General features: G+C 40.0%; 1 protein-coding gene across 1 annotated transcript in view; it reads left to right on the top strand.

The window, feature by feature from the left end:
• MORN1 (MORN repeat containing 1) overlaps positions 1 to 23,510 on the top strand; it is a 270,992-nt gene that overhangs the window by 35,373 nt on the left and 212,109 nt on the right. The gene's annotated exons all lie outside the window — the stretch shown is intronic.

Here is a 23,510-nt window from a genome sequence, read left to right as displayed (position 1 = left end):
TGGATCTATCAAAACACAAACCAATGGCCTCTTCTTTATCCTGCGTCATTATGGCTTTTGTGTTAGTCTTTGTGGGGATGATGATGATGTGGAGACTCTTTGCTTTGTGTGTAGGGGGCTTCACCTGCATTTCCCTGTGCAGCCCTATGTGGGGCTTAACTAGTGCAGAGGGCTTAGTGCTATCTGTGAATTTCACCCAAAATAAATAAGGCATAATACACAACATTGTTGTATGGACAGGTATTGAGAATGTAATAAGAAGTGGGGCCAAAGCACATCTTTTACATTTTGAATTAATGCTTCCTAAAGGTTCATTTGACTATTAGGTTTGCAACTTTCCGCCATGGAGATTTTTTTCCTGGCCATTATTTAATTGATTATGCTCTCATTCTTCTCAGCAGGTTTCATCTCTGGTTTTGAGAGAAATGCTGGCGAGCTCTCAAAATGCCTCAAGAATAACTTCTGTTGATGAGTAAATTATGAGGTCCTTGAGCCTTTAATGCACCACAGTCTGGAGTATGGATGTAATAATGCAATAATGAAAATTCATGCAGTTCTATCCACTATTGATGAACTGTCAGTGAAATAGAATTCTGAAAGGTTCTGTTGTATAGTAGTAACACATATGTACCGTTTTATTTCAAATATGGATGGTTTTCCATATTTCAAAAATGTAATGAGATCCAAATTTAGCAAAGATGGATTAGATGTAATTCCTTTGGAGAGTCTCCTTAGTAACTATAAAGTTATACAATCTAAGATTTACCAATTCATTTCTAGCTATTTCCTGATGTTAGAGAAGTAAATTCGTTTTGTAAAAATGAGTCTCTTTGGTTTTTAGTTTTTGTTTTCCTATAATAACATCAGTCATAGCAGCAGCAGTTTTACATTGAAATATGAATAGTTTTCCAAGGCTCCTTTTGAAAAGTTAATAATGGCTGTTTAAAATATCACCAGACAAATTACCAAATGGAATCAGAGCAGCAGTACTAGTTCGTTTATTTCAGTTGATGTAACGCTAGTGGAAGTGACGTATGCATGTTAAGGGAGAATATTCCTCTTACGTTCTTGATGTTTTTACAAGACTTCAAAGTGCAATATAGAAGAGATTTCTAAGCATTGATAACAGCAATATGATTTTGCTGGTTGTCCAGCTTCTCTTAATCCCTCTGATTTAAATTTGGTCTATAGTATCACATTTTCTGCTGCATCAGCTAAAATATTTCTCATATTTGTGGAGCGAAGAACTATTTATTGTGTTGTATCTTACATTTTGGGGAATTTATAAGACTGAGCAACAAGTTTTCAATTGGAAGCAGGATGAGGAATGCATGGAGCTTTCATATTCATGCCAACCCAAACGTATCACTGGTTGATTGTTTAGAAGATTAGTGCTTTTAAAAGTTCAGGTTCTCTCTCTATATATCTATCTCTCTCTGTTTTTGTGCCACTAGTGTTCAGTTTTAATTATTCCGTCCTCTAATTCATGCCTGTTAAAGTTTTACCATACTAACTCCATTAAATGTGCAATCCTATCCCTCAGTCTGCTGAATCACAAAGAGGAGAGTGTTATTTTGGTTATTTTTTGTTTGTTTTAAAACGCTCTTGGATTCCCTTCTCATTTCACCAGAATGTCACTTCAAATGATGATATTTTGAGCTTAAATAGGAAACAAAAGGCATAGAAATCAACTACTGAGCCATCGCTTATCCTCCATCTTTTTAAATAGGGAGACAGAAGAGAGCCTACATGCTGCTAAAATAAGTTACCTCGTACGCAGAATACAAAACCAACAAACTATATAGCTGGGAATTCAAACAATTGGAGCTCTTGCTAGTCCATGTGATGTTTATTAACAAAATCCAAATACAACAACAATCTACTTTCCCTTTCTTCATACAGTGCCTGAGACCCTGGTCCAGCAAAATACTTGAGCATGTGCATAAACTTTGAGGAATCGGGTCCTAGAAGAGTAGATCTCACTATCAAATCTGTAAAATATGATATTCTGCATATCTTCATATTTAAAATACATTGTTTATGGCAGTTTTTGTAGTACCAAAAGAGTTTCATCAGCGGTAGTTTAATAAAGAATGTGTTTGTCTACTAAGGAAATAACCGGGGAGAATAATATACTTTCATCTTGACCTTCTAATTATCAATACTGTGTTTGACGTCTCAAAAACTTCTACAAGTCAATGTGTTGGGGTTGGGCGTGGGGGCAAAGGGAGGGTATGTGGCCAAGGAGTTCCCAGTGAGCTGTAGCTCACGAAAGCTTATGCTTAAATAAATTTGTTAGTCTCTAACGTGCCACAAGTACTCCTTTTCTTTTTGTGAATACAGACTAACACGCCTGTAATTTCTAAACTGAGAAAACCAGAAAAGGGGGGACTGAACATTTACTAAAGAAATATGTTCTGAGAATGTTTTGACAGAATTGGATGCGTAATTTACTGCAGCACAAGCATCTGATGCCAGAGAGATACTTTCTGCATGATATTCAATGAAAAGGTAGTTACTATAACAACTGACTCACCATTAGTATCTCCAAGAAAGAGTATATCTTAAAAGAAAACACATGAGGTCACATGCATTCTGTAGTGTTTTCGCTGAAAAACATGTTGCAAAATAAACACATTCTCTCTCACACTGATGTTAAGGTTGTTTTTTAACAAGTTATAATTTTGCTAACCAGATTAAGAGACTATACTTTTTTTGTTCCTTGAACATTATTAGAAAAAAGTAGCAGAGAAGTGTTTGTGTTTTCTTTTTTTTAAATAGACCTTTTTTGAGTATCTCACCTCTAATCACTATAGGGAGTCCTCTGTCTAGACATCTGACCAGTCAGACACGAGTATAAACACTGGTATAAAAAGAATAATCAGGAGCCTTCTCATTCTGCCTTGAAGATTTTTTACTTTAAAATAGATTGATCGGAATCTGCTACTTTAAAATTACTATTGAGGGTCTGATCCTGCTCAGATTTGAAGTCAATAGGAGTTTTACCTTTGACTTCTGTATCAGCATGATCAGGCTCTTAATCTGCTTTCTTTAATGCACGCTGCCGGATCCTCAGAGCTAACATCAAAGCCCACTTCTCCCCATCAGTGCTTCCCACTCCTTCATTGAAGTCCTCGGTGCTAAAACTTTTGACATCATCAGTGTAGCTTGCCTCAGGATCATCAAATTTTTCTTTGAAGACATGATATTCATTTCCACTACAGACAGACGTTCTGCTGCAAAGGTTTTCAGCTCCACCCTCTATTTCACCTGGGCCATGATGAATAAAGAATTCCTAAGAAGTTTGATTATTTGAAATCTGGTACTTGCATGTCTCTTCCTCTGAAGAAGCTCAGAATTCTACATCCTACAGATATATTTTTAACTTCTCTCCCATTTGTTGTTTTTATTTATAGCTTTGCTTTTACCTGAACTAAATTGTTCAACCAACATTCACCACCTGTTTTGGCCAACCATTGTCCACTGCCATTTCGATGATACTTCTGTCTATCTAGGTTCTTGAATGGTTCCATCACTGTAGAATATGATACATTTTGTGTGAAAAATCCTGTTTTTTCTAGATCAGCACTTTCTTTTAATCATCCTTTCTCCTGTGAATGCTGCGGACCAAATCCAATCTATCTCACAACACTTCCAGTGAAATAAAATATGTGGGTGAAATTTTGGAACCATTAAAGTCAATAGTAAAACTCCAATTGATTTAAGTAGGGTCAGACTTTCATCCTGCATGTGTAAAGCAACCAAGATGTAGCCCTATATAGAGTTTTCCCATAGTTACTGAGGCTTTCTAAAGGTTCCAAAAGTCTTTTGGGATTCTGTACTCCAGGAAAGCTCACTAGTTCTTTTAGCTTTACTGGATTTAGAGATTGTCGCTATCTGTCTTTTTCCAGAGATTTTTCTTTCCACTCTGTCAGTTGGAAGCTTTCTGTTTTGGACTCTTCTTTCTTGTAAATAAAGGATGCAGATATCAAAACCTAAGATTTACTATAGCAATAGGATGAGAAACTAATATACATAATGCCTACAATAATCTTATTCTCTGTACACCTCTGTACATTCCTTACTTCTTGAAAGTTGTTTAAAGAACTTTATTAGGATTGTGGCAATGAGGAACAGTTGAAATCCACATAATTATGAATATTATTTTTTGTGTGTGGCACCTTCCCAAGAATCTTTGATCTTCCCATTTGTTTCTCACAATCTTGCACCTGAAACCAGGTGGCCTAGGAGCCAAATTCAGATCTGGTGTAAATGAGCTCTAGGAATATTGAGATATACATTTACTACCCTTGAGTGAATTGTAGGAACAAGGAATAGAGTGTAATCACACAGCCAGTACAGTAAACCTCATGACATATTGTGCACTATTTCAAGATATCTGTTATACTCATTTGAGCAAAGTGTGGCTATTGTAATGTTTCATTGTTAATCTCATGAGATTTTTCAGTAACACTGGTAATAGCAATATAGCATTTTCCTTTCCCACTGTAATTTCTTTTAATATTGCTTAAAATGACACTGTCAGGTCAATTCTGGGGCTTATAAACCTTATCTTAATATTACAATAGGTGGGGAAAATCTTCTGCATTCTAAGTTTCTATACTTTTTAAAAAATCTGCCACTCAGAAATAATGATAAAAGGCTTATTTTTATGGGATTCGCAAAGGACACGTTGAATGCTCCCTCAACTGCCTCTGCAGCAGCTGGAACAAAATAGTATAAATGCTATTCCCAGACGAGTGCTCTTATTCCCACAGTTTTATGTGAATGTAAAGAAGTTTTGGCATTAGAAGCTTAGTTGGAGGAATATATAGAGAAAAATTGTCATGATAATTTAGAGTCCATTTAGTGCACAGGTAAAACTGTGTTTGCAGATTAAAAATAATCTGCAAGAGGAAAATATTTCCATGCCTGAAGGAAGTTATGAATAAAGGAATTGTGAATACAAATTGTTTTATAATAATAATGCACTTTACAAGTGAGGTAAATATCATTGTCTCCATTATACATATGGGGAAACTGAGGCATTGTAAGGTAAAGTGACTTGCCCATGGTCACCCAGAAGACCAATGGCAGGAGTATAAATTAGGTATCCTGAGTCTCAGACCAGTGGCATTTCTACTAGGTCCTATTGCTTCTCTTTTTAAAACATTACTGCTGTGTTATGTACATATCAGAATGCTTTTCATATTGGATTTTATTTACTTTATTATTTGCTACTGTACCTATCACCCTAGCAGCTAGATGTGTTCATTGCAAAAATTAAAACACATAAATTACATGTATTATTCATGATAGGAGGGTAAAATAGAAACTACCACCTCTATTCTTTATCGAGAATTGGTATCTTGGCTCTTGGGGGAGAGCTCTTGGGGGAGAGAAAGACCTGACTCAGAAGCAAAGCACTAAATGAAATAAATAAGTCTCAATCTAATGCCCCCTAGACTCATATTATAGCAGATGGCCAACGGGAATCCATTCCAAAGATGAGAAACTCAATTGACAAAATCCTGCCTGCTGTCTGGGAAAGATCAACAAAACAAAGCCAAGATGCTCTAAACCCTTACTTTAGCAAGTGGGATTTCAGAGTCGGATTTCTTCAAGGGAGCAGCTGAGTAAGGACTTTATACAACCAGAGCCCAAAATTGTAGCTCCCAAAGTGTTTCAAAGGCATCTTGTGTTCGTGGGTTGAGTTGCGATTTTTAAAAATATTTAAATGGCAAATATAAAATGCAGCTGTATTTTTTTCAAGCAAGATAATTTTGTTCTGTCCCAGTATAGATAGTATGTCACCATTCTTTTGTTAGACAGACACACAGCCAAGGAAACATAGCACAAAAAGGATTATGTTATTGTAGTATATGCACTACTTGCTCTATTTCTGTTTCTGAAAGAGTTGAGTGGCATTTAAATTCAGGGATTAGTCATTCACTTTCCATAGATGGCATCAGATTCAGCCCCCCTCCTTCCTCCAGTGTTCACGGAGCTGCTAAGGCACAAAATGTATCAGGTAGAGAATAGAAACACTTCCTACTCTGGTTCAAGATGAATCTTCTTTCCAGGACCCAGGTCCTCTGTAGTGCAGTGGTTTACACCTCTCTGTGCTAAGCAGAACATACCTGTCCTATAGACTTTGAGTCTATGAAAAATGTCTGATCAGCCTGCAGATGCAGTGGTTGAATAGAAACATGCTGCACAGCCATCAGAGAGCTCAAGGTTCAATGCATGATGATAGCCTTCCCCCTGGTCACAGAGAGTTATTCTGATTTTGGGTCAACCCTGGTTCCATTTAAGACATTAGCAAAATGTTCATTGACTTAAATGTAACCAAGATTTGGCCTGCTAACCAGAAATCACTGCTAGTGAAAAAATGGTAAATGGCAGCTCTTGAATTCAGAGGGTTAACACTTTTTTTGCATTCATTTTTGATTCCACTCTCCCCTTAAGATTTTTGAGGTTATGAGGTCACTCTCCATCTGTGGTTTGCTCAGTCTTAACATTTGTTAAAAATAAGTACACTATAATGTTGGGAAATCTTTGTGGCAGGCAAGCCGTCTGTCCAAAGGGGAAGGGAAATCCTGCTTGTACAAGTTTATATCTGGAAAGCATATAGAAGTCAGTGACCTGGGCCCACGTGTGTATAAAAGAATTAAGGTGAGAGGTGGAGCGGGAAGAGGAAGGAGCATCTTACAGTAACCTGTGATGTGTCTGTATTTCTTTTCTCTGTTTGACTAAAAGTCTAAATAAGCTTGTGAGAGTTCCTGTCTGTGACCTCTGATACATTTCTGTAATCTCATTTCTCCACCACAACAACAGGGCTATAAAGTGATGATTAATGTGTTTGCCGATTTTGCAATTAAAAACCCTGGGCTAGTCCTGAACATGCTGATTCTATTAGATTAACAGGGAGTGCCAGAGATGTGGCACTAATTGTGATAAAAGGGGTCTTGGTGTTTCTCAAGCACATCCCCATTAACTCCGTTTAATGAGGCATCGCTTTGGAATTAGACTCTTGCTATACAAATTTCTTCTCCACTTTCACTGCTACTTTTATACATAAGATACTTTTTCTAATATTTCTGTCCTGAAAACAACATAATGTGTGTGTTGTGAATTAGAATTTATAATGATACATACTTTCCTGAAATACTTCGGAAAGGTTTGAGTTAGCCTAGAGATAATGCCCTGCACTCTGCCTTACAGTGATGGACTTGTGCTCACTTCTCTTTCATGGGCTCTTGTTCCCTGAGACAGCTGACAGTGAGCACTATAGATGGTAAGTGCTTTGATTGTTGTGGGGTCAGGGATGAAGCTCTTCAGCTTACTCCAATAGTGATCCCTTAGGCCAATGACTGATCAGTGAATCTCTGATGGGAGTCCATCCAGTTTTCTGTAGCAAGAAGAATTGTGAATACAACACAAGATCTTGAAATTCATCTTATAATACAGGTGAGCTGAAGAATGATGTACCCCAGTGTCTGACAAACATCATGGGAGACAAATGAAGGCGCATGTTAATCAATGACCGTTGAAATGACTCAATTTTGAAAGACAAAGTCCTCACTAATCTAGGATCAAAGTTCCTGCAGGACCATCTACCACCCTGTGTTCCGTCAAAGCAAATTATAACATTGCCATAATTCTGAACTGGACCAAGGGGGGGGGCCTCGTGTGAGATACTCTGTCCCTGAGAATGGCCATCTGGCATGTCTGTCCTGCTATGGCTGTTTTCAGAAATTAAAACTTTTTTCTGCTTCAGTCATTTTAATAATCCAAATTTAACTTCTCCATTACCATCTATCCTTCTGTACATAATTCCAGTTCAAGTAATTGAGAGCTGTGGTTGTTCAGCACTGTTAAAAACAAGGCCTTGAATGTTTAAATGTAGGCATGCAGAATTAGAGGCCACTTTTGAAAATGTGTCCTATAGTGACTTGATGGAAGGTCCAGAGGAAGTTAGTTTAATATTAGAACTGAGCTGAACCGAGAAATTTCTAGCTTTTAATGCTTTGACCACTACGATACACCTCCTCTTTGAATGTCCAGTGAAAAGATTGTTGATACCTTTATCTAATCAGATTCAGTATCTATCTAGAGACCTTCCTTCATATTCATTATATAATAGCATGTTGGAATATTTTATTGATATGAAACACTTTAGTTGTTTAGGTTTTGTTTCATTTTTTAAAAAAACTTTCAGATTGGCTGCTCTGCATTTTGCTTCGAAGAAAAGCCTATCTCATGCATATGGAAGATTGCCAGATACTCTAAACCCTATTTTGGTTAAATTACAGTACCCAGATTTTAGTAACAAAGCACATTGATTTTATATTCAAAAAGATTTTTATATTTAGTCTGTTAACCTTTTGTAATTCCCACCCACAGCTTTAAACTGTAGAACATTTTTATGCTAATTGTTGCCAGTAGGGTATCTGCCATGGCCCCTTAGTAATTTAAACCCATTGAATCGTAATGCAGGTGCTGATAATTGCAGAACTGTTATTGTCTGACTGGCTGCAGCATATACGTTTCAAACAATTCCTTGCAAATTGGATTTGAGAACATTAAAAAAATCACATAGTTAAAGATAACCTTACATTATATTTAAAAACAAAAACCAACAAACTGAAATTGTATTGCAGAATTGTCTTTCTCATCTGCAGGACAGTTTGAAGTATTTTGGCTTTAAAGCATTCATCGGTGTGACAGTTTCTAGGGGCTCAGCAAGAATTATGTAATTTTAAAAAATCCGTGTTAGGTCATTCCTGTTACAAATGTACTGGAATTTGTAGCTAATAGTTTCCGGAAAATGAAATGTGGTCTTGTATGGCAGCACAGTCCAATGAATAAGGCTCTGGAGTGTGAGTCAGGAGATCTGAGTTTTAGTTTCAGATCTGCTGCTGATCTTCTATCTTACCTGGGGCAAATCACTTCACTTCCCTGTATCTCCATTTTCCCAGGTATAAAATGGAAATAATAATTACATTCCTTTTAAAAATACTTTGAGAACTGTGGATCAGGCCCTATAAGAACAAAGTATTATTTTTTATTTATTGTATCAGATCCTCTACCTCAAGTTCAGATGTGATTGTGGCAGCATTTACATTAAGAATCCATATTCTGAGTGGTTAATAAACATCTTGTCCTGAAATCACAATGTTCTGAGGTTTAAGTCTGGGAAAATATATATTGTAAAATAATGTAATTTTTTTAAATAGATTGTTGACTCTTCTCACATTGGAATACTTGTTTTCACAAAGTGCTTTGCTGTGGGAGAAATTCACCTATGAAAAAGGTGAGAGAGATCTCCAATGCAGTGAAGTCAGTGTTCAGGGGAGATGGCAGCTCACTGTGGAGTGGGTGCTCTGTTTTTTTGGATCAGAAATAGAATCTTTTGGGTCCTGTTGTCATTGAAAAAAGATCTTTTAATTTTAGCAAAACATAAATGTTTTTGAAATTTTGAAATTCAAAATTTCTATCCATGATTTCTTTCTTCTCTCAGTACCAGATAAACAAGGCTTGGTCTCTACCCTGAAGAGCTCACAATCTAGGTAGAGGACAATGAGTATTAGTGAGCAAGGGAAAGAGTTAAAGGTTCCAGGAGGGAATATGCGGTGAGACCCAGCTTGGAATGGGGACTCAGTGTGTTCAAAAGGTGTTGCTACTGCTCTGCTCCTTAGCTGTGGCTATTGAGGTTTCCGCAGGGAGCTGTGGGTTTCTGTGCTCTACCATCACAACACTTGGTACTGGTGGGCATGTTGGAGAGTGGATGCGTGGTAGAGAGCCCGTTCCAGTGGGTTTGGGGTGAGGTAAAGGAAGGCCGTCTGCCTGCCTTTGCCTCTGCCCACCTGCAACTGTTCTGCTGGCTGCAGTTGATGAAATTTCGGAAGACCAAGGGTTTTTTTAACTCCTCCTCTGGCATAGCTGGTGCTGGTGGCCCTGTGTTTTTAAAATTTTTAATTTCATGTTAGGATGCAAAAGCTGTCATTTTTGTAAGCACTTGATGAAAAACAAAATTTGGTGGCAGTGAAGTAGAATAGAACATTCTCAGCCCTAAGTAAATGTTCACAGATCCATGGGACACAAGCTCCTATGCCGGGTGGTGCAGGGGGTATATGGCCCCTGGTCCAACCAGTGGTCACTACAGTCACGAGAAGACTGTTTATTTAACTCTCCTTTTTGAGTTCCTATTGTGGCACTTCAGACATATGTCACAGTGCACCAAAGCATTGTCCTGCAAGAAAGTTGTATTACATTGCTGCAACTCCCATGATACAAGTCATTCTTAAATCAGAGTAAGATTGTCCACACATGGGGGTTACACTAATTTAACTAAATGGTTTAAACCCATATAGATAAATTGGTACAACTTTCTCCTGTGTAAGACCCAAGTTCCAACTCTTTGAAGTACTTTAAATCATTCTCAATGCACATCCTTCTGGCTAAGAGAGTTCCAATGCAGTCATGACAGCTATCCAGTCTTTGGACCTCATCCTGATTAGTGGTATATTTTTTCCACCCTCACCTTTGTTCATAGGTATTACAATGCATACAGTATGTTCAGTAAGCTCCATGCCCTGTGGCAAGACAACTCAGATTCAACGGCATGAATTAAGGATGGAGTAGCAGCCTTAGCTCTTAATTTCATAGCTTTTGTCAAATTAAATTACAACCTGGCTTTGACATATCATAGGGTTTTTTGTTTGTTAATTGATATTAGTTTTTCAGGATTCAAATGGAACATAATTTTATAAGTTAACGGTTGATTGAAATCTCTGTCTTCCTTGTTTCATGTTTTTGAGCCAGCAGTGAAAGCAAACTATTTGTTAAATCTGTTGCCTGTGTTTTACATTAGAGAAGTTTGGGTTTTGCTATTGGAAACATGCAGTGTTTTCCTTATGGAAAATCTGGCAGCTTTAGCTCTGTGTGGCTCATTTTTATTATAGGCAATTTGAACACTTCTTTCGAACATCAGCTGTATTTTTTTAAGCAGTACCAAGAGATAAATTCACCTTAATTATATTTTTAGTTTTTTTTATATATATATATATATATATATATATATATATATATATATATATTTTAATTAATAGAATACCCGTTTGGCTATGTCAACAGCTTTCCAGACAGGATTTATGATGAACAAAATGAAACCAGTTTTAGCAGTATTGGCAAACTAGGCCTGGGTCCTAGCTAACGATACTAGTCCTATGCAATTTACACCAGATGGAGCCATTTCAAATGAAAAAAACAGACAGTGATTAGCCACTAAGGGATCTTTTGTGCCAGGTGCAAATTTTATTCTGGTGGCATCATATTAGATTGATGTAAACTGTTGTCTGGAAACTAAACTAGAAACAGACTTGTCATTTCTCAAAGCTTACACTAACAAACTTGGTCACTAGGTATCAAACAGTTATCTGTCCCAGAAGAAATCTACAGCTGAACTGTATTTGGGATCTTGCCATTTCAGAACATTGGCAAAATACAGTAAGTTTTAAAAAAATTAATAGTTTAAACTTATTTGAATGTGTGTACTGTACATGTATTTTCCATTGTTTGACCCAAATGACATTAGCATTCCACATGTTAGCAACCAGGCATAGCTACAGACGTTGTTTAACACTGGCTTAAATGGAATGTTTGTATTTTATATATATTACAGATCAATGTGCAAAATACTAAATTACTCTTTGGCCATTGCCTTCAGTTTCTAATACGGTCTCCAGAGGCTTCCACTGGCAGTTTTGCCATTGTCTTTAACACTTACAATGTTGTCTCCTCGGGTTTTCCACTGGAATGTTTTCCATTCAGTGTAATTTGGAATAATCAAGTTATCTGACCCTGAAATTGGGGTGTGTAATGGAAACACCAACTTAATTTAAACCCAAAGGCATACAATAGGCATTACTGGCACCATTATACTATTGCATACATAGCAACTGATTTGTTACCAGAAGGCCTTTGAAATATGGCCCGAGGGATAGAGAAATGTTCGAAACTGTGATATAAGGGCCAAAGCAAATATAGTCACTATTTATCTTTCACTTTTGTTAAAAAATTGATTAGTGCCAAATGTTTAGCGTACATTGGTAAGGAGTAACCTCCCTAATACTAAACACTGCAAAAGTTCAGTTTTATTGTCCCACAATTTTCTAGCGCTCTGCTTATTCATTGAGCGTGCTAGACTGTGGAGTTTGGGGTCAAGCTAAGTTGCTGGGTTGAAAGCCACTGGCAAAGATGGTGAATTTTATAGGGGAAAGAAATTAAATAGAACATAATATCTTTCCCCCTACTCCATGACTGACAGTGATCATACCCTAGAGAAAATCCTGTCCATGTGTGAGTGATGTGGATATACATATTTTGCCCCAATGCTTGTATTGTCCCAAGCAATCTGGACAGTGTCGCTGTTTCTTGGCCTTGCCTTGAAAGGTGCTGAGCCACTCCTGCAAGGTGTTGATCAGCCTTAACTCCACTTCACTGCAATGAATATTCAGGGTACTCAACCACTGTACAGATTGGGTCTCCACACAGGAGACCATGTTAATCAGTTGTTTACTTTAGGTTTTGGTAATCTGGAACATGATCTAAAATTATTTCTAAACTTTGTATCTCATAGCAACTGTTTGTTCCATTTGCCATAGTAAAAGCTGTGCACTGTTAAGCTCCTTTAAATCCAGTTTGCCTGGGTTTCTGGAAGCAGTGTGGGGGTGTCAGAAAACTGATGCCTATATTTGTTGATGGCATTGTACTTTCTGGATTGAACCTCAAAACAGTCCCTGTGATTCAGAGGTTGATCCTGACTATATACCTGAATTAAGAGGTTTGCCAACTTGTTGCATGTTCCATTTACATCTCTGCCATATCAAAACTCTAGCTGTAAGGCAAGCGCAAACCAGCAGCTTTTTAATATGGTAGTAGAAAAACATAAGTGCAGAATAATCTTGGAAAGAGAGAGTGCTGGTAACTCTGGGTTAGGTGCAGTACAGAATGTGCAGTTTTATTTTTAAAAAACAGCTCTTTAAAAGCACAATATCTCTAAAGTAATAGAATATTCAAGAAAAAAAACGTGACAGATGTTAGTCACGTTGCTTAGTGCACTACTGCAAGGCACTCAGGTACTACAGTGATTATTGTCGTATAAGAATCTATATAGAAGACAATACAACTTTTAGCAGGATGTTCTTGAAAGTGCAGTGCTCTTCCTTTCAGAATACCTTTAAAGAGCCCTGTGCAATGACAAGCCTCTCTTTAGAAACAGTGTACTCTCAGTGCTAAAGAATAGGAAAAAGATCAAGATTGCCTTCTGTCTTTTGCAATGCTACAGATTTATTTGAGTTTCCTGTTTTAACGCCTTTGAGCCAAAGCTCTCCCTTGTGACCCAGATTCTTGCAAAGTACTGACCGCCTCCTGCATGGTGCTAAGCACTCTGAAATCTGTAGGGGTTGAGGGCACTCAGCAACTTCCAGCAGGAATTCAGTGCCATACAGGATTGGACCTGATATTAGTGTCTTTGGTGCATCAATATATCCCAGCGCCTGGTTCCAGAAATTGATCTGTACTCCAAGGCTGGGATCTGCAAAAGTACTGGTACGATTCAGGAGCACAGGGTGCCAGTGACGTTCAGTAGTACTTGTGCTCTTAAGAAACTTAGGTACTTTTTGAAAATTTCAAACCATGTTGTTTGCTTTGTAATGATGGAAAATGTTGACACCTGGCATAAAAATAAATATTGTGTTTACCTCCTGTATACGTTAGGCTAAAACCCTATTGTTAGGAACAATCCTGCACTAGGTAGGAAGGTGGATTAGAAAATTTCTGAATGTTTTCTTTCTTTTTCTAACATCTGTGTTGAAGTAAATGAATCAAGACTCTGAGATTCATTTAGCAGGAATTCTTGTGAAAAGAATTTTACTATCATTTTGCCATTTGATTGTATGTATAACGTAAAGAGAGGCGGCATTGAATTTGTGGTGGCTTATTTTGTTTCTTTTTGGTTATAGGGCCTGTGTTGCACCTACAGAGTTTGTGTACACACAAATCACATTTACATGTACAAATATGCACTTTTGTCACAGTACTTGTGTGTATTTACCTATTTGTACATGCATACACATACTTTGCAGGCATAACTTGGATATCAGTAGCTCATAAGGGGATCATAAATGACAGGTTTAAAACTATTTCCCCATGTTTATTCCCCCACCCACCCCCCACTGTTCATCAGACATTCTTGTTAACTGCTGGAAATGGCCCACCTTGATTATCACTACAAAAAGTTTTCTTCCTCCTCCCCCCCCCCCCCCCGCTCTCCTGCTGGTAATAGCTCATGTTAAGTTTCAGAGGAACAGCCGTGTTAGTCTGTATTCGCAAAAAGAAAAGGAGTACTTGTGGCACCTTAGAGACTAACCAATTTATTTGAGCATGAGCTTTCGTGAGCTACAGCTCACTTCATCAGATGTTTACCGTGGAAACTGCAGCAGACTTTATATACACACAGAAATCATGAAACAATACCTCCTCCCACCCCACTGTCCTGCTGGTAATAGCTTATCTAAAGTGATCAACAGGTGGGCCATTTCCAGCACAAATCCAGGTTTTCTCACCCTCCACCCCCCCACACAAATTCACTCTCCTGCTGGTGCTAGCCCATCCAAAGTGACAACTCTTAACATAATCAAGTCGGGCTATTTCCTGCATAGATCAAGGTTTTCTCACATCCCCCCCGCCCCCATACACACACAAACTCACTCTCCTGCTGGTAATAGCTCATCTAAACTGACCATTCTCCAGGTTTAAATCCAAGTTAAACCAGAGCATCGGGGGGGGGGGGGGGGGTAGGAAAAAACAAGAGGAAACAGGCTACCTTGCATAATGACTTAGCCACTCCCAGTCTCTATTTAAGCCTAAATTAATAGTATCCAATTTGCAAATGAATTCCAATTCAGCAGTTTCTCGCTGGAGTCTGGATTTGAAGTTTTTTTGTTTTAAGATAGCGACCTTCATGTCTGTGATTGCGTGACCAGAGAGATTGAAGTGTTCTCCGACTGGTTTATGAATGTTATAATTCTTGACATCTGATTTGTGTCCATTTATTCTTTTACGTAGAGACTGTCCAGTTTGACCAATGTACATGGCAGAGGGGCATTGCTGGCACATGATGGCATAGATCACATTGGTGGATGTGCAGGTGAACGAGCCTCTGATAGTGTGGCTGATGTTATTAGGCCCTGTGATGGTGTCCCCTGAATAGATATGTGGGCACAATTGGCAACGGGCTTTGTTGCAAGGATAAGTTCCTGGGTTAGTGGTTCTGTTGTGTATGTGGTTGTTGGTGAGTATTTGCTTCAGGTTGCGGGGCTGTCTGTAGGCAAGGACTGGCCTGTCTCCCAAGACTTGTGAGAGTGTTGGGTCATCCTTTAGGATAGGTTGTAGATCCTTAATAATGCGTTGGAGGGGTTTTAGTTGGGGGCTGAAGGTGACGGCTAGTGGCGTTCTGTTATTTTCTTTGTTAGGCCTGTCCTGTAGTAGGTAACTTCTGGGAACTCTTCTGGCTCTATCAATCTGTTTCTTTACTTCTGCAGGTGGGTATTGTAGTTGTAAGAAAGCTTGACAGAGATCTTGTAGGTGTTTGTCTCTGTCTGAGGGGTTGGAGCAAATGCGGTTGTATCGCAGAGCTTGGCTGTAGACGATGGATCGTGTGGTGTGGTCAGGGTGAAAGCTGGAGGCATGCAGGTAGGAATAGCGGTCAGTAGGTTTACGGTATAGGGTGGTGTTTATGTGGCCATTGTTTATTAGCACTGTAGTGTCCAGGAAGTGGATCTCTTGTGTGGACTGGACCAGGCTGAGGTTGGTGGTGGGATGGAAATTGTTGAAATCATGGTGGAATTCCTCAAGGGCTTCTTTTCCATGGGTCCAGATGATGAAGATGTCATCAATATAGCGCAAGTAGAGTAGGGGCTTTAGGGGACGAGAGCTGAGGAAGCGTTGTTCTAAATCAGCCATAAAAATGTTGGCATACTGTGGGGCCATGCGGGTACCCATAGCAGTGCCGCTGATCTGAAGGTATACATTGTCCCCAAATGTGAAATAGTTATGGGTAAGGACAAAGTCACAAAGTTCAGCCACCAGGTTAGCTGTGACATTATCGGGGATAGTGTTCTTGACGGCTTGTAGTCCATCTTTGTGTGGAATGTTGGTGTAGAGGGCTTCTACATCCATAGTAGCCAGGATGGTGTTATCAGGAAGATCACCGATGGATTGAAGTTTCCTCAGGAAGTCAGTGGTGTCTCGAAGGTAGCTGGGAGTGCTGGTAGCGTAGGGCCTGAGGAGGGAGTCTACATAGCCAGACAATCCTGCTGTCAGGGTGCCAATGCCTGAGATGATGGGGCGCCCAGGATTTCCAGGTTTATGGATCTTGGGTAGTAGATAGAATATCCCAGGTCGGGGTTCCAGGGGTGTGTCTGTGCGGATTTGATCTTGTGCTTTTTCAGGAAGTTTCTTGAGCAAATGCTGTAGTTGCTTTTGGTAACTCTCAGTGGGATCATAGGGTAATGGCTTGTAGAAACTCGTGTTGGAGAGCTGCCGAGCAGCCTCTTGTTCATATTCCGACCTATTCATGATGACAACAGCACCTCCTTTGTCAGCCTTTTTGATTATGATGTCAGAGTTGTTTCTGAGGCTGTGGATGGCATTGCGTTCCGCATGGCTGAGGTTATGGGGCAAGTGATGCTGCTTTTCCACAATTTCAGCCCGTGCACGTCGGCGGAAGCACTCTATGTAGAAGTCCAGTCTGCTGTTTCGACCTTCAGGAGGAGTCCATCTAGAATCCCTCTTTCTGTAGTGTTGGCAGGGAGACCTCTGTGGATTAGTATGTTGTTCAGAGGTATTTTGGAAATATTCCTTGAGACGGAGACGTCGAAAATAGGATTCTAGGTCACCACAGAACTGTATCATGTTCGTGGGGGTGGAGGGGCAGAAGGAGAGGCCCCGAGATAGAACAGCTGCTTCTGCTGGGCTGAGAGTATAGTTGGATAGGTTAACAATATTGCTAGGTGGGGTGAGGGAACCATTGCTGTGGCCCCTTGTAGCATGTAGTAGTTTAGAAAGTTTAGTGTCTTTTTTCTTTTGTAGAGAAGCAAAGTGTGCGTTGTAAATGGCTTGTCTAGTTTTAGTAAAATCCAGCCACGAGGAAGTTTGTGTGGAAGGTTGGTTCTTTATGAGAGTATCCATTTTTGAGAGCTCATTCTTAATCTTTCCCTGTTTGCTGTAGAGGATCTTGATCAGGTGATTCCGCAGTTTCTTTGAGAGCGTGAGGCACAAGCTGTCAGCATAGTCTGTGTGGTATGTAGATTGTAATGGATTTTTGACCTTCAGTCCTTTTGGTACGATGTCCATCTGTTTGCATTTGGAAAGGAAGATGATGTCTGTCTGTATCTGCACAAGTTTCTTCATGCAGTTGATAGATTTCCACTCCATACGGCTAAATGCAGTGCCTTGCATAATGACAGGTTTCAGAGGAACAGCCGTGTTAGTCTGTATTCGCAAAAAGAAAAGGAGTACTTGTGGCACCTTAGAGACTAACCAATTTATTTGAGCATGAGCTTTCGTGAGCTACAGCTCACTTCATCAGATGTTTACCGTGGAAACTGCAGCAGACTTTATATACACACAGAAATCATGAAACAATACCTCCTCCCACCCCACTGTCCTGCTGGTAATAGCTTATCTAAAGTGATCAACAGGTGGGCCATTTCCAGCACAAATCCAGGTTTTCTCACCCTCCACCCCCCCACACAAATTCACTCTCCTGCTGGTGCTAGCCCATCCAAAGTGACAACTCTTAACATAATCAAGTCGGGCTATTTCCTGCATAGATCAAGGTTTTCTCACATCCCCCCCGCCCCCATACACACACAAACTCACTCTCCTGCTGGTAATAGCTCATCTAAACTGACCATTCTCCAGGTTTAAATCCAAGTTAAACCAGAGCATCGGGGGGGGGGGGGGGGTAGGAAAAAACAAGAGGAAACAGGCTACCTTGCATAATGACTTAGCCACTCCCAGTCTCTATTTAAGCCTAAATTAATAGTATCCAATTTGCAAATGAATTCCAATTCAGCAGTTTCTCGCTGGAGTCTGGATTTGAAGTTTTTTTGTTTTAAGATAGCGACCTTCATGTCTGTGATTGCGTGACCAGAGAGATTGAAGTGTTCTCCGACTGGTTTATGAATGTTATAATTCTTGACATCTGATTTGTGTCCATTTATTCTTTTACGTAGAGACTGTCCAGTTTGACCAATGTACATGGCAGAGGGGCATTGCTGGCACATGATGGCATAGATCACATTGGTGGATGTGCAGGTGAACGAGCCTCTGATAGTGTGGCTGATGTTATTAGGCCCTGTGATGGTGTCCCCTGAATAGATATGTGGGCACAATTGGCAACGGGCTTTGTTGCAAGGATAAGTTCCTGGGTTAGTGGTTCTGTTGTGTATGTGGTTGTTGGTGAGTATTTGCTTCAGGTTGCGGGGCTGTCTGTAGGCAAGGACTGGCCTGTCTCCCAAGACTTGTGAGAGTGTTGGGTCATCCTTTAGGATAGGTTGTAGATCCTTAATAATGCGTTGGAGGGGTTTTAGTTGGGGGCTGAAGGTGACGGCTAGTGGCGTTCTGTTATTTTCTTTGTTAGGCCTGTCCTGTAGTAGGTAACTTCTGGGAACTCTTCTGGCTCTATCAATCTGTTTCTTTACTTCTGCAGGTGGGTATTGTAGTTGTAAGAAAGCTTGACAGAGATCTTGTAGGTGTTTGTCTCTGTCTGAGGGGTTGGAGCAAATGCGGTTGTATCGCAGAGCTTGGCTGTAGACGATGGATCGTGTGGTGTGGTCAGGGTGAAAGCTGGAGGCATGCAGGTAGGAATAGCGGTCAGTAGGTTTACGGTATAGGGTGGTGTTTATGTGGCCATTGTTTATTAGCACTGTAGTGTCCAGGAAGTGGATCTCTTGTGTGGACTGGACCAGGCTGAGGTTGGTGGTGGGATGGAAATTGTTGAAATCATGGTGGAATTCCTCAAGGGCTTCTTTTCCATGGGTCCAGATGATGAAGATGTCATCAATATAGCGCAAGTAGAGTAGGGGCTTTAGGGGACGAGAGCTGAGGAAGCGTTGTTCTAAATCAGCCATAAAAATGTTGGCATACTGTGGGGCCATGCGGGTACCCATAGCAGTGCCGCTGATCTGAAGGTATACATTGTCCCCAAATGTGAAATAGTTATGGGTAAGGACAAAGTCACAAAGTTCAGCCACCAGGTTAGCTGTGACATTATCGGGGATAGTGTTCTTGACGGCTTGTAGTCCATCTTTGTGTGGAATGTTGGTGTAGAGGGCTTCTACATCCATAGTAGCCAGGATGGTGTTATCAGGAAGATCACCGATGGATTGAAGTTTCCTCAGGAAGTCAGTGGTGTCTCGAAGGTAGCTGGGAGTGCTGGTAGCGTAGGGCCTGAGGAGGGAGTCTACATAGCCAGACAATCCTGCTGTCAGGGTGCCAATGCCTGAGATGATGGGGCGCCCAGGATTTCCAGGTTTATGGATCTTGGGTAGTAGATAGAATATCCCAGGTCGGGGTTCCAGGGGTGTGTCTGTGCGGATTTGATCTTGTGCTTTTTCAGGAAGTTTCTTGAGCAAATGCTGTAGTTGCTTTTGGTAACTCTCAGTGGGATCATAGGGTAATGGCTTGTAGAAACTCGTGTTGGAGAGCTGCCGAGCAGCCTCTTGTTCATATTCCGACCTATTCATGATGACAACAGCACCTCCTTTGTCAGCCTTTTTGATTATGATGTCAGAGTTGTTTCTGAGGCTGTGGATGGCATTGCGTTCCGCATGGCTGAGGTTATGGGGCAAGTGATGCTGCTTTTCCACAATTTCAGCCCGTGCACGTCGGCGGAAGCACTCTATGTAGAAGTCCAGTCTGCTGTTTCGACCTTCAGGAGGAGTCCATCTAGAATCCCTCTTTCTGTAGTGTTGGCAGGGAGACCTCTGTGGATTAGTATGTTGTTCAGAGGTATTTTGGAAATATTCCTTGAGACGGAGACGTCGAAAATAGGATTCTAGGTCACCACAGAACTGTATCATGTTCGTGGGGGTGGAGGGGCAGAAGGAGAGGCCCCGAGTGATCACTCTCCTTACAATAAAAAGAAAAGGAGTACTTGTGGCACCTTAGAGACTAACCAATTTATTTGAGCATGAGCTTTCGTGAGCTACAGCTCACTTCATCAGATGTTTACCGTGGAAACTGCAGCAGACTTTATATACACACAGAAATCATGAAACAATACCTCCTCCCACCCCACTGTCCTGCTGGTAATAGCTTATCTAAAGTGATCAACAGGTGGGCCATTTCCAGCACAAATCCAGGTTTTCTCACCCTGGATACTACAGTGTGTATGATAACACCCATTTTTTCATGTTCTGTGTGTATATAAATCTCCCCACTGTATTTTCCACTGAATGCATCCGATGAAGTGAGCTGTAGCTCATGAAAGCTTATGCTCAGATAACTTCGTTAGTCTCTAAAGTGCCAAAAGTCCTCCTTTTCTTTTTGGGATCATAAATGTAGCTTTTACAATTGTATATACCGCTTTTCAGATGGTCTTATATTGTAAATCACAGTGTACATATGTTTAGGGGAATGATCCACATTAATGTATGTCCTGCCCATGGGAAGGTGACATTGAGGTGATCCCCACTGTAACTAGAGTTAAAGAAATAAAGCCTTATAATATCTTTTTTTTCTAAATCCCTCCATATACTTGTTACTTAATTTGTCTTGTGTTCAACTTTTCTCTCCCTTTCCCCCCACCCCCAACCAATCTTTTTTTTAATGAATGAAGCTTCTTGGTTAATTGAATCTAGCATTAAAGACTAATGCAGTGTGTCTGGTCACCTTTAAATGAGACATTTCTATTACCCCTAGGACCGATAACATTTTATTTTTTTTAAAAAAGTTCACTTAAATGAAGAAATTATTACAGCATTTAGATTTTGCTATAAACAGCTAATCACTATTTACACCCCATTATTAGGTGTCACATCTGCAGTTTTACGATAACTGCCTTGTCACCCTAAGTGAGGGTTGCTTATTGCTGATTCCTCCCCCACCCTCTCCCACACCGTCTAGCTTGATGTCCTACACAGGTGATTAGTATGCTATAATAGAGTTGGTTGTAAAAAGATAATTAATTGACATTTCACTCCCAGAGAGGTCAAGCTGCCCTATCTTCTTTGGTCATTATGAGCCTAGTTATCCTGCTGGCTCTCACCCCCCTGAGGTGACAGAATGACCTTTATCTTGCTGATCAAGTCATAATTGTCATAATTAAAATAGACAAGAAGGGAGGATTTAAGGAGTAACTTGACAGTTTGGATGCTTTAGCTCTACTATGCTTTGCTTAAGGATGTGAAACCGGGGTATATAAATCTTAATAGGAAGATTGTCTCTGTCTGTCTGTCTGCGGTATTTCTAATGCATCCTTCATGACAGTGTCTCTGTTGTTGATACTTGTTTTGTGTAGTGTTGTCAGCAATCTGGCATTACAGAAATATGAATGTAGATGCCAATAAATAAACAAGGACACAACGTTTCTGAGGTGACCAACATGTGGAATCCTGCCAGGCAATTTGAAATCATAAGCTTTAAGCACCTTTCTTTGATCAATTAGTTTTTCCAATATTGATTCAATCACAGTTTCTCAAATAGTTTTAGGGCTCCATTTTAATACATAAGTTGCCTAAATGTTAGGGATTCTGCAGATGTCAAGGGGACTCTGAAAAAAGTCAAATAGGGGAATGCCACAACTTGAGAGCGATATAAGAAGGCAAGAGGGGCCTGAGGAGGAAGGGGAGGGAAGGTGGGAGGACTTGGTTATAGATGAGCCAGCAGTTGAAGTCACATAGCACCTAGGTAAGGCGTAGTTAATTATTTCAGTTTTGTATACTTAGTACCAAGTGGAAGAAGGGTTAGATTACTTAATAGACTTTTTTTTAGCTCTAACAGCTATGGTACTTAGTCCTTTTAAAGCACTTTCTCTCTGTGCTAACATTAATTAAATAATCCTCAGATCCCTGGTGAGGTAAATCAGTACTATTAGCCTGATTTAGAGATGAGGGAACTGAGGCACAGAGGTTGAAACAACTTGCCAAAGGTCACTCAGTGAGTCCTTGTCTCAGCCAGGATTAGAATTCAGGAGTTGCTGGCTCTTAGTTCTTGCCCAAACCACAGTGCTGTGTCTCCTCAGCCCTTAATGCGTGGTTTACAGATACAAACATGAAATACAGAAAGAAGGATAAATATTAGTAATTGGCAAAACTCATGAGGCTTGATTCAAACACTCATGCAGTAGTTTGGAGGTTTATTCACATTTGGGCCTTCTCCACTTCCTTCCCTGGAAGGTCACTGGCACCTCTTCTCTCCACATGATCCTTCACTCTAAAAGGTGTGAGTTTGGTCCAGAGCAGTTATTTTTTCTAAGATTGTTTCCCCATCCCTAGTAAATATTATACCAGTTCTTCTATTAAAATGCAGTATTAAGGGTGCTTTTTCAGTGTTAGATACTTTATTGAAAAATGTATTGCACAACAGTTGTCAATAAAAGGGGGAGTCAAATTTAGTGGATACAGAGTCCTTATTGAAACTATTAGTGCATTAAGAAATTGAAATTATGCTGCACGCAATATGGTTCCCATTCATTGCCCAGAACATAAATACTGCTACTACAGCAAAAGCTAATGGAGAGAAAGATGTTAGTTAAAGAATGTCCTTGCAGAAGTAAAGCCTTAACTTTTTATAATGTCGTTTAATGATAAAATTAAGGCACCACAGAGATAACTGCATCACTTGGAATTAGAGGCACCTGGTTTTAATATTTTCTTCCTAGGATAAAGAATTGTAACTACAAAAAATTGCTTTTTTTCCCTCTCCCAGAAAACTTGAGTCAAATTCTGATATTTTTTCAGCTTTGTTCAGGAAATAAGACAAAGGCAACCTTATTCTGCTCCACCCGAAGCACAGAACACCCCACTCTATGCAAATTATTCCTTCCAGGATGAGAAGTTACATATGAGGGCACCTCCCAACTCCTAGACATCATGTTGGAATCTCCCTCCAGAGTTCCACCCTGAGAGCAATCTGTCTGCTGGTTTCAGGGGGAAGTGGGGTGTAGCCAGAACAGACGTGGAACACTCCTGCCCTGTTCTAATTTCTAGCTACTGCTCTTCTTGTGTGCATGGAAGTATAAATGAAGTTTTGGAATGGCCTTCCAAGGGAAGCAGTGGGGGCAAAAGACCTATCTGGCTTTAGATTAGACAAGATAAGTTTATGGAGGAGATGATATGATGGGATAACATGATTTTGTCAATTAATTGATCTTTAACTATTCATGGTCAATAGGCCCAATGGCCTGTGATGGGATGCTAGATGGGGTGGGATCTGAG

The sequence above is a fragment of the Lepidochelys kempii genome, chromosome 18 (genome assembly GCF_965140265.1).
Source record: "Lepidochelys kempii isolate rLepKem1 chromosome 18, rLepKem1.hap2, whole genome shotgun sequence".
Lineage (NCBI taxonomy): Eukaryota > Metazoa > Chordata > Testudines > Cheloniidae > Lepidochelys > Lepidochelys kempii.
Note: the sequence above shows the minus strand (reverse complement) of the source record. Positions and strands in the feature narration are given on the sequence as shown.